The sequence below is a fragment of the Myxine glutinosa genome, chromosome 7 (genome assembly GCF_964187855.1).
Source record: "Myxine glutinosa chromosome 7, kmMyxGlut1.1, whole genome shotgun sequence".
In the NCBI taxonomy this organism is placed as follows: Eukaryota; Metazoa; Chordata; class Myxini; order Myxiniformes; family Myxinidae; genus Myxine; species Myxine glutinosa.
In genome coordinates this window covers 54374420-54384572 of record NC_136267.1, presented here as the reverse complement: position 1 = coordinate 54384572, position 10153 = coordinate 54374420, and positions in this window count along the sequence as shown.

Genomic DNA, 10153 nt, shown 5'->3' with positions numbered 1-10153 from the left:
AATATAATTACATTTGCTGATGTTCAAAGCAAATGCAAATCAGAAAAAGGCCTCCCGATCAGATATCTCGCCGACAACTCCATATGTGACCCTGAAAATGTTCCTTCTTTTTCCCCCCCGAAGGCAAGGGCCTGCTGCTTCAGGAATGATTACGCAAAACCTCCATCATACGTTGCTTCTACCAGTTGGTCTCACAATCTTGGGCCCTGACTTATGGTCCTACGAAGCCTATTCCCAAAAACATTTCCTCATGATCTCCTAACATCCATGTCCTTCGTTCACTGCGAGCACAACCTCCTCCATGATTCCAGATTATTCCATTATTCCTAATGCTGTTCTCCATACTTCAAACTACAAAGGCAAAAAAACAACCAGGAACATTTGAGAGGGATGGTAGGGGTGACCTTTGACCTTTTATGACTCGGCACGTTTAAAATTCCCTTTGTTTATGGTCCCCTCACCCCCAACCTCTTTGTCTATTTTTGACATGTGATCTGATATTACCAGTAGCCGAAAGAAGAATGCGCAACTGAAGTAGTTTCTGGGGAAGGAATATGTTGGGTTGTTCAATTTCCATTGGTTTCCTTGTTGAAGTCCATGACGGAGGCAGGGAATTTCTATATAACAAAGGGGGCAGCACACAGTTCCCAACTTTGATTTCCCAAAGATACCACGTGATCTTAAAATGACCGTTGGATTAACATCTTCTGAGAAAGAAAACATCGTCCATGATGCGAACAGTTCCTGAAGAGGTCTCGGATGAAAATTTGTAGTCAGATTTTAATCTTTCAGAAATTCAATCCAGCCTAGGTTTTTTTTTTTTTGGTATACAAGGTCGAGGCTCATATAAGAGCTAACGATAACCACAAAAAGACAAACTGACACATAAAACATAACATAAAGGGAACGGGAGACAAGATGGGGAGAGAGAGGGAAGCACACAAGTACAACAGCAGAGAATTAACGGGGGTAGAAAACTATTGGGGGGGGTGAATTAACTGGGGTAGAAAACTATTGGGGGGGGGGGTAGCTCAAAGCCAAGATAGCTCAAAGGCAAGTAGTAGTAGTAAATGTATATGTAGTAGTAGATGTAGATGTAGTAGTAGATGTAGTTGTAGCTGTAGTAGTAGTAGTAGATGTAGTAGTTGTAGTACAACTTCTGAGTTATCCCTCCAAGATATCAGAAGTGGCCCGAAGCATGACAGATGTCCACCAGCGTTTCTCAACTGCACAAAGTACCCCGAAAGGCCTATAATCCAGAAATGTATTCCAACTTGTTTTCACAATTTTGTTTCAAGACCATACCTTAAATCATGCTTTGACAAAGTTTTAAACCGTTAATGTAAATGTGCCAGCCCTTGGAAATGGAAAACGTTTTACTTCTCAGAGCTCAAAGGTGGATATCAGGTCAAACCTACACAGAGGAGGTCTGGAAGATTAACATCTGTGGCAGAAAGGGTGGGCTGCATGGAGAAAGCAGACGGGCAAAGATGAAAAAGGCAACATAGAAGGTGAGTAAGGGGAGAGGATGAGGGCAAGAAAGAAAAATAGAGGAGTGGGAATCAGGGATGTGGGCAGGATGTATGTCAGAGGTAGCTCCGGTAACGATTTTCATGCCATCGGACCCGCAGGGAAGGAAGGAGCATGTTGGCGAACAAGGAACAACCCCATTTACTCGGTTTCCAAAGGAAGCTCTCACGATTCTATAGGCCAATTATAAAACCATACAAAGGAACTTTTACTTGTCATAAACAAACAACAAATAAAAACCTTAACTTCGTAAAACAACAAAATTCGGTACACAAAATTAAGGTTCAGGGAAGAACAAGGTACCAGAGGGTAGAAGAGTAACCTACGGTGTTGGGTGGTAGGGACGGAGGTTGTGTGGGGATGGGGGGGGGGGGGGGAAGCTAGACACAACACAAGCAGGTGGATGAATGAACAGGAAAATAAGATAGGAGAGAGAAAGAAAGATGGTAACATGCAAGTAGGGGTTGAGGGTGTGGGAGGATTATCGGGGATGGAAAAAGCGCATGGGTTTTTATAGGGATCGAAGACGACTAAAGATGGTCTAAGAGGTAGGAAGAGTGGGATTTTATTGCCTCATGAAGGTAATTTCACAGGCTGAAAAAACGAGGAACAAAGGAGTGAAGTCAGCAATAAACTCGGATATTCAAAGGTTAAAAAGGAAGGGTTACTGGAAGAACACGTGCACCATATAGGGGCTGGGGAGGGAGGGGCGGAGGGCTGAAAAGGCAGAGGATGCCAGACTAGAAAAGAAGAAATAGTAAACAGATAGGCCACCAACCTGTTTGTGATGAGAGAGCAACAGGCCTTAGGCTTCTGCTTCTTTGTGGCAGATGCCAATGAGGTCGAGAGCTTTAGATGGTAAAAGCATCCGGGAAGGAGAGTTGTGAAGTAAGAGCATCAACCCATATGCGAGAATATCACTCCAATGTCCAATTGGAGAATTGACTCCAGAATATCACTCCAAAGAACTGCAGGACAAAGACCTCATACACCATTCAAAATTCATATTTACTTCGAAATCTGTTTCATAGCTCAGGGAGGTGTTAGACATGGATATTTATAAGAAGGTACCTTGATACACTACATCCAACCTCTGATGGTAGAGGTGATACAAGGATACTGATGGGAGGACGATATGTGTATGGAATGTAAAAGAGGTAGAAGTGGAAAAGGATAATAAACATGCATAATATTCAGATGGCCCCATAAATGGCAACATTATTTAATTGGTGCATTTACTCTCAACAATGAGGAATAACTATTTCAATAAAAAAAATCAGCAATAAGATGAACATATATTGTGCTGTTTACCTGAATTTTCATTTTTAGCCATTGATCACAACATAGTGAAAAATGATCTCTCAAGGGACATTTGTTATTAACCCGCACGTGAAGCGCTAAGCGGGGTTAAGCAATAGGTTCAATCTGTCTACAAATCAATGTCAGTTTATGATTGAGGAGCTCCTTAATTCCAATTGAATTTTATATTTTGAACACTGTATAACGCAAATGGGAACAAGAAAGAGCAATCAGAGATTGCAGAAACTCGCCATGATGTATTTTCAGTGATTTTTAAGGCTTTTGTGTTAAAACAAATATGGCGGCCAAACCACGTGGCCGATGACGTCATCATTTGTTTCTCTCCACCAATTTATGCTTACATGACACTCAATAAATTTCATCTTGATAGGATGAAGTTTTCTACTTGTCGAATTATGACGTCATAATGGAGGCACCCACAACATCATTAACATATTTTATTCCCCATGGAGAGTTCTTTACAATGAGCCATGTCTCAATTCTTTCTATTCAGCGCTTTCGGGGATATAGAGGTGCAAATTTTTTCGGTTTTTCCAAGATGGGGGCCAAACAAAGTGACCTATGACGTCATAATTATCATAAAAAAAATTATACAGGTGGAGTTGCACCTATGGTGAAAATTTCCTGTCAATCGGACCAACCGTTGCAGAGAAAATCATATTTATTCTGTGCGGACAAACAAACAGATGAAAAATCACTCACAGAGCGACACTTGGCAAAACAGAACAAAGTAGAATGGCACTCGGGAGAGCATCCTTTTGACCTCCAAAATAATTAGTGGTTGAATTCAGTGACCTGACATGCAAATCGTCTTCAAAGTTTAAGTCAATCGGATGAAAATTGGGGATTTTAGAAATTTGAAATTGTTGTTGACCTTTGGCCTATGTTGACCTTTTGGCCTATGCTGATCTCAAAAATAGTTGGTGGTTGAATTCAGTTCGTTGAAATGAAAATCCTATTCAAATTTCAAGTCAATCGGATGAAAATTGAGGATTTTAGAAATTTGAAATTGTTGTTGACCTTTGGCCTATGTTGACCTTTTGGCCTATGCTGATCTCAAAAATAGTTGGTGGTTGAATTCAGTTCGTTGAAATGAAAATCCTATTCAAATTTCAAGTCAATCGGATGAAAATTGAGGATTTTAGAAATTTGAAAAAAAGTGGTTGACCTTTGGCCTATGTTGCCCTTTTGGCCTAAGCTGATCTCAAAAATTGTTTGTGGTTGAATTCAGTTAGCCGATATGTAAATCCTATTCAAATTTCAAGTCAATCGGATGAAAATTGAGGATTCTAGAAATTCCAAAAAAGGTGGTCGACCTTTGGCCTATGTTGACCTTTTGACCTCAAAAAAATATATAGGATTTTGTCGGATCACGAACTCCACCATTTGGTGAAGTTTTGTGAAGATCGGTTTCAAATTGTGACCTGTAGGCAAGTATAAGTGAGCGGACAGACAAACAAACACACACACAAACTGGAGTGAGCAACATACTTACGAAAAAAAAAAAAATTTACGAAGTAACAAACGGACTCAAATGCCTCAGGCGAGGGTAAGAAGAACAGGCAGTTTAGCAGTACTTTGGCTCTCAATTTGGCAAATGTTACGGAATCTCATCCTGAGAGTGCATGCACATAGGAGTATGGTAATTGTTACAGCAAGCTTGGCGTTGGCTTAAAGGTTAGGGTGGCTGGCTTGAGATTCTATGGTCCTGAGTTTGAATCCTGGCCGGCCGTTGAAATTAACACCAGGTGGGGTTGACTCAACCTGTTGCATCCTTCTGAGGTTGGTGAAATGAGTACCTGTGTACTGATAATAGGGGCACTGCATCAGCAGCACAACCATGCCCTCAGCCAATGATGCTACCTGCAATCCTGTGCTGCATACGAAAGAGGAAGAAGAAGAAGAAGAAGAGTCTGTCTGTTGAGCAAAATCGAAATTCATTCCAAACAGAAAGTTTAGTTTTTAAGGGCACAAACAGGCACAAGGAACCAATTTAAACATGTTAAATAAGTTGGTGTAAAAGAAGGTGCATCAACGGTGGTAAACTTCTGAAATATTTTTTTCCCCTACAGCTTTTAAAATATTTTAAACTTTCTTTTAATTTAATTATATACCTGAACATTGTAGAACACAAATCAACCTCTGGCCACTTCCAAAAATCTCCAGTTTAACAGTACCTGGACAAAATATTACACCATCTCGACCAATCAAATTTTCCGATCGTGCTCTTATAATCATTGGGGAATATCGAAATTCAGACAAAATCATGGAAATAAAGATCGTGCTCGGAAATACAAAGCAAGAGTTGAAAAGATCCTTTCCATGTCCTTTTTCTCAAGACTAAAAGGCCCTCTCCCTCCAACACATCTCCCGATGTCCCTACTCTCAAATGTTGTGTTTGTGTGCTTCCTCCCCTTCTCTCCCCATCTTGTCGACCGCTCCCCTTTTTATATACTTTGGTTGCTTGTTTGTTTGATTGATAAATGTTAGCTCTTTCACGAGCCTCGACTCTGTATACAAAACAGAAAGAAAAAAAAAAGGTGTTCTCTGAACTCTCTCGTCAATCATGGATCAGATCAAGTTTGAACACCTTCAGGATTATTTTGCCTCTAGATAATATTGGGCGATGGATGGTGCCATTTAAATATTTATCTGCACAGAGTTTTGCAAACATTTGTCAGCAAACAAAATTAGGATTGACAAAGCATGTGGGACGGAGGCACGAGATGAATTAAAGAGGAGCCTTGTTACAAAAGCACGCACGAATGGCGGAAAGGCACCACATCCCCCATCAATAAGTTGTCCCAAGTCCTTTTCCTGACCATGTGGTTTTGTCATAAGGGTAGTTACGGTCAAAATCTTAAATCACAGGCAAGCAAACCCACGTCATCCTTGACAAAATGACCACCTGTCGGGCGCTGATGAAGTAGTTCGTAGAGTGGATGCACACAAAGGGTAATTCCTCCTTCGGGGGATGTGATCACCTAGCATGGCCAAACATTCCGCTCTTGTGCTAACTAAACCCTCGATCTTCACCAAATATCATTGAGTTAAATAAGTTGTGCATTACCCACTAGGTTAACCTCACAGCGAGAACCTCACTTCTCAATTATTTTTGAGTTAAACAAAACAGGCGAGTGGTCTGACAGCTTCAGCACATGCACATTAGCAGTGAAGGTAGAAGGGCAGCACAATCATTTTCTAACAGCAAGCAGCACCTTAACGCTAGAATTACACAAAACGTAGGGCCGTGTAATTGAACACTGGAAACCCACAGGCGCCAGGGCTCCCCTGAGGGAGATCCCATTTCTATCTAAACTGACTGACCTTGGAGAGATGCCTGCAATGTGGCTTTTAAAGGCAAGCATGCAAGGTGTGTTGTGGACACTTTGTGGAGCTGGTGCGTCTGGCCTGCAATGCTCAGGAGTAATGCAAGAATAGACCTCTTTAAACTTGCAACCTCTACTTCCCTGTACATTGGGCACTGCAGAAAAAAAATTGCTTCACATAAAATACTACATGCGATGGAGTCCCAAGAAAGAGATAAAGGCAAGCTACTGAGTTCAGGCTCTGTAAATCTCACTGGGAATCGATGAGAGTTCTTTGCTGGACGGTTGAAACTGTGGTCTGAGAGGCCATTTCCGGAGAGACCTCCCAGGACCAACCACATATTGGCACCAAGCTGTGTGGTCTAAGTGTGCGTAAACTCGGTGGCCGGTCCAAGAATCGTGCAGATTGTCAGTTGAAAGATGCAAGAAATTTTGGCAATCATTCGTAAACAATATCTCCTGGCAAAAATAACTCCAAAGTATTGATTGGATATGCTGTATTATATACATGATGATTGGGGGCATCACTACTTCCCACAAGTCAAAAGTCTGACAGTATATACTGTATTAGAATTCCCATAGGTTAAAGGTCTGACAGTATAACGATGATAATGTGTCAAAAAAATTATTGCCATTTGATGGACAATCTTTCTGGAGAAAGGTGTTTGATAGAGGGCCCTCACCTCCATTTTTTTGACAAGGGGATTGGGAGAGGAAATTAAAAGTGTGTGTGTCGTTGGTTGTTATCTCCATTTGCGGGTTTCAGAAGGTGGAACGAAGCCCTCCCAGGTCTCAGAGTTTCCACCTGTGTGTGTGTGTATATTAAAAAATATTTTGGTATCCACATATGTATTTCTTTGGTTTGCATTGGAACAAAACAAAAAAATGAAAAAATACTAAATCTTAACTTATTACACACAGAAATCCTAAAATGGCCCGGACAATATTAATGGCATCTTTTAGAAGTTGTTAGAAATAATTAGATTTCAAGCAGGTGATTCTCCTTTACTTTGGAATTGAACTCACCTGTGGTGAGTTGCAGGTGCCTGTAATATAAAAATCACTCATTCAACCAATTTGAATAGAGAAAAGGAGTCATATTGCTGTTTTGTGTCACTGTGTGTACCATGAGAAATGAGCATGGAGAAAAGAAAGAAAACCAGAGAATTGTCTGAGGAGGTCAGACACAAGATCGTAGCCAAGCATGGACAATCTCAAGGCTGCAAAAGTCCATCTCCAGGGAACTTGATGTTCCTGTATCTACCGTACGCAATGTTATCAGGAAGTTTAAGGTCCATGGCACTGTAGCCAACCTCCCTGGACGTGGCCACAAGAGAAAACTTGATTGAAGATTGCAGTGAAGGATTGTTTGAATGGTGGACAAAGAACCTCAATCAACTGCCAACCAGATTCAAGCTGACCTTCAGACACAAGGTACGACAGCTTCAACTCCCACCATCCGTCGCCAACTCAATGAAAGGGGTTTCTATGGTAGGAGACCAAGGATGACCCCACTGCTGAGAAAGCCCGACTGGAGTGTACCAAAACACACCCGAGCAAGCCAAAATCCTTCTGGGATAATGTCCTGTGGACAGATGAGACCAAATTAGAGATTTTTGGTAAAGCACATCATCTCTATGTTTACAGAAAACAAAATGAAACCTTCAAAGAAAAGAACACCTTCCCTACAGTCAAACATGGAGGAGGTTCAGTGACGTTTTGGGTTTGCTGTACTGCCTCTGGCACTGGGTACCTTGATTGTGTGGATGGCATCATGAAATCAGGAGATTACCAAGGCGTTTTGGAGCGCAATGTTCAACCCAGTGTCAGAAAGCTGGGTCTCCGTCAAAGGTCATGGGTCTTGCAGCAGGACAATGACCCCAAACACACTTCAAAAAGCACCCAGGAATGGTTCAAGACAAAACGCTGGACTGTACTGAAGTGGCCAGAAATGAGTCCAGATCTAAATCCCATTGAACACCTGTGGGGAGATCTGAAAACAGCAGTTGGGAGAAGACGCCCTTCAAATTTGGGAGAACTGGAGCAGTTTTCACAAGAAGAGTGGGTCATACTGCTGGTAGAGAGGTGTAGGAAGCTCATTCATGGCTATAGAAAGCTCTTGACTGCAGTTATTTTGTTCAAAGGCTGTGCTACCAAATATTAAGTCTCGGGTGTCAATAATTTTGTCAATGCAATTTCTTTTTATTTTCTGATTTAAAAGGATATTTAAGTTCTGAATCAAAAACAAAGGTTCTGTAATATTAACAGTGAAATAAAGAATTGTGGAGACCAAATACTTTTGTCAATTACAACTTATTTTTCGAGAAAATTGTGAGTTATTCGAAAAAAGGGTGCCAATATTTTTGGCCACGACTGTATATAACGTATAATCATGTGTGCATACAATACACAGCACAATATGCCACGCAAATGTATGCACATAATACACAGCATAGATGTCACGTAAAACATGTATATAAACCATAATCATGCATGTGCATGTGCACATGTCACCGCCACCAGTCCTCATCTCCACCCGCAAGTCCCCAAGACAAGATGGAGCCCTCACCAGTCCCGAAGCATCCATCCACACCACAGCAAGGGACCACAACTCATGTCTCCTCATTTGTGCCTCGCCTCCCCCTTCACCATCCCCGAAGCGGCCTCCAGGGTATACCGGGGTACAGCCTCTTCCCTCTCGTTCCTATCCATCCCGATCCCATCCACCTCGGTCCCATCCTTCGAAGCTGCCATATTCGGCACGGTACTGGATCTCATGAAGCTCAGTTCCCAAAGCTGCCATACACTTATAAGCCTCTTCATTGAATGGCGTGTTACCAGGCACCTCATGCACATCTTAGGGACTGACGAGCCCAGCAAAGCTCAAGCCCTCCCATCCGGGCCCAGCAAAGCCCAGGACCCCCTCCCACCCGGATCCGCCAAAACTAAGGCCCTCCCATCTGGCAGCACGGGACCCACAAGTCCCACCAAGCTTCAAGGCCAGGACGCATCCCAAACAAATCTCAAATGACGTGTTCCTTGATCTCCCACATCCTCAACGGATGGAGCCATGCAAGAACAAGTCCAGCAATGCTCGGGTCTTCCCACCCAGGTCTGCCACATCTCAGGCCCCCTTCCCACATGGGTCCAGCAAATCTCTGGCCTTCCCACCCGGCAGTATGGGACCCACAATTTCCAGCAAGCTTGAAGACCAGGACACAACTCAAATGCATCCTGAAAACTGTGACAGCAGTCATCCCACTTTGTAATTCTGCTCTTATTCTGGCTGTGTAACCTTTGTAATTCTGCTGCTGAAGTCTTCTGCGAATGGTAGATTGTGATACTTTCACCTCTGCACCCTGGAGGTTGTTGGTAATGTCACTGACAGTTGTTTTAGAGTTTTTCTTCACAGTTCTGATGATTTTTCTGTCATCAACTACAGTTGCTTTCCTTGGCCAACCTGGTCTTTGTCTATTGCTAAGTACACAAGTGGTTTAATTCTTTTTCAGAATATTCCAAATTATTGTATTTCCTTGGACAAAATGTTGTGCTGTGGTTCTAATTGAATTCTTCTGTTATTTTAGCTTCCTAATTGCTTGATTTTCTTTCACAGACACTTCTCTGGTCTTCACGTTGGTTTGTACCTACCGACTCCGAAGGCAGACTCCCAAAGCAAAATCAAAGGTTAAAACCAAGACTAGACGTTCACAGCTCTTTGATGTGTGATCAATCAATGCAACAATAAACACCTGTCAGGCATTTGTTTCAATACTTATGCTTACCTGAAATGGAGGGACTGAACATAAAGAGTGCTCTTATCCTACAATGGTAAAACAGATTTTTTTATTTTTTTTTTGTATATAAGATCGTGGCTCGTGTAAAATATAACATTAATCACAAAAAGACAAACTGACACATAAAACATAAGATAAAGGGAGCGGGAGACAAGATGGGGAGAGAGAGAGGGAAGCACA